This window comes from Schistocerca americana, unplaced genomic scaffold, assembly GCF_021461395.2.
Source record: "Schistocerca americana isolate TAMUIC-IGC-003095 unplaced genomic scaffold, iqSchAmer2.1 HiC_scaffold_556, whole genome shotgun sequence".
Lineage (NCBI taxonomy): Eukaryota > Metazoa > Arthropoda > Insecta > Orthoptera > Acrididae > Schistocerca > Schistocerca americana.
In genome coordinates, this window is record NW_025726298.1 from 35001 (window position 1) to 37500 (window position 2500).

Genomic DNA, 2500 nt, shown 5'->3' on the forward strand with positions numbered 1-2500 from the left:
ACTTTGATGGTTGCTCTGAGACAGCTTGTACGTGCTGGGCACCCAAACGGGAAGAAAATAACATTTCCAACTCTGGAGGACGTTGATTGCATACAGCTGGCATCTTTAAATCTGCCATGTGATCACAAAGAGTTACTGATTCTAGTTCACAGGGTCTTTCAAAGACGGGGCAGGGTTTTTGACATAGAAAAGCTTTATAGAGAGATGGTAATGATGTACGGGAGAATTGGTTTTGATCCCTACAAGAAGTGGCCTGAAGATCACTATTATACTAGACATCCGTAATGGCATCCGTCAAGGTTTATCAATTAAATGCTATGAGAAGTAATACCGTCACACAGGAACTTAGAAAAATGACTGAAGAAAACGAGGTAGATATAATACTAATACAGGAGCCTTACTCCGCCTCTGGCAAGGTCACTGGCTTTCCTGTGACGGCTCAGGTTATCTCAACAGGGGCAAATCCCATGTCTACCATAATAATTTTGAACAAATTAATTAAAACAACTGTTATAACACAATTTTGTACTTCTCATATCTCAGTAGTTCAAGTTAATCTAATGAACACGACCTGGTATTTAGTAAATGTTTATTGCCAATTTAGAGATAACATTGAACCCTATTTGCAACATCTCTCTCGTGTCCTGAGAGCGCTACAAGGAAATCTAGTAATAATAACTATGGACAGCAATGCCAAATCCTCGTTGTGGCATAGTCCTGTACAAGATGCTCGAGGTAGTGCACTCGAGGACCTGATAATGGAGCACCACCTCCAGGTGGAGAACCTACCTGGAAATCCACCCACATACAGAAGTAGAGCGGGTGCAGAATCACATATTGATGTAACATTATCCACGGAAAATGTAAGAGATAAGATCAGAAACTGGCATGTACACGATGGACACACAACAAGTGATCATAACTTGATAGAATTTGTAATTTCACTAGGAGTAGTACATGTTTCTGACGAATGGATAATGCAATTAGACTATGGGAAAGCCAATTGGGACCTGCTCGAGGCGGAGTTCCGTCCTCCAGAGTTGGTAAATAATGCTTTTGTCCTCGATGAAGCAGTTGAAGTTCTTGTAACCTCTATAAAGACGGCTGTTGCTGCCTCTGTGCCATTAAAGAAGAGGTACATCCGCAGAGCGACAGCTCCGTGGACTCCTGAGCTTACCAGGCTTCGGCAGGGTATGAGGAGAGCTCGTCGTCTCTATCAACGGGCCTTTACCCAGGACGCAAGACAGTATCACTTGGCAATTTACAGGAGGCAAAAAAGAAATTTTCAGGAATCCTTGATAAAGCACAGACAGAAAAGTTGGGAGGACTTTGTCCACTCGCATCTTGTTTTGGACCCCTGGGGGGTTCCATACAAGATTGTGAGGGAGAAGATCCACTCACCAATGCTCCTGTCAACAGTGAGGATAGCGGACACAGATATAATGACGACAAACTGGCAACAGACTGCTGAGGAATTACTCAGAGTTCTCTTGCCAGATGACGATCGAGGAAACGACACTGAAAGGCAAGCCATGCTGAGACAGGCAGCTGAGGAGCCATACTATAATGAATTAAATGTCTACCCCTTCTCACAGGAGGAGGTAGTAAATGCAGTAAATTCCTTCGCCAGGCGGAAGGCTCCAGGACCAGACGCAATTCCTGCGGAGGTCCTGCAGCATCTGGTACGTAAGTTGGCTCCATGTCTCACAGTTATTTTCAACCACTGCTTAGAAACTCAACGCTTCCCAACGAAATGGAAAACTGCGGAGGTCGTCATTATTAAGAAAGATCCGAATAAAGATCCTACAGTCCCTAAGTCGTATAGACCGATCTGCCTGCTGGATGTCCTGGGAAAGACTCTGGAGAAGCTACTCGTGCATAGACTGTCAAGCCACAGAATACTGCGCGGCATGAGCGAGTTGCAGTACGGCTTTAGGAAGGGTAAATCGACATCAGATGCCATTAACAAAGTAGCCGACACGGCTCGCTCCTCCACCAGTCGGTATGTATTAGGAATCACGGTGGATATATCTGGTGCCTTCGATAGCCTGTGGTGGCCGGCGCTCTTCTCCCGTTTGCGGGAAATTGAGTGTCCGGTGTCACTATATGGCTGTCTGAGGGATTACTGTCAACATAGAGTTGCTAGGATCTCCGCTCCAGGTGCTGTAGTGTCCAAACCTATAACGAAGGGATGCCCACAGGGTTCAGTGTGTGGCCCCATTTTTTGGGACATAAACATGGACCCTTTGTTGCATGCATTACAAGAAAGCAATGCAGTACTTGGTGCGGTTGCCTATGCTGATGACCTCTTCATAATGGTGGAGGGTAACAGTCGTCTGGAAGTAGAAAACCGAGCTGCACTTGCATCAGAAATATTAATGCGGTGGTGCAGTGACTCTAAGTTACAGATTGCACCACATAAGTCATCATATATATTGCTAAAGGGAAAGCTTGCACGTGATCCCACAGTAAGAATAAACAACAGAATAGTCACAAGACA

General features: G+C 45.1%; 1 pseudogene; it reads left to right on the forward strand.

The window, feature by feature from the left end:
* LOC124586535 overlaps window positions 1-2500 on the forward strand; it is a 10193-nt pseudogene that overhangs the window by 4502 nt on the left and 3191 nt on the right.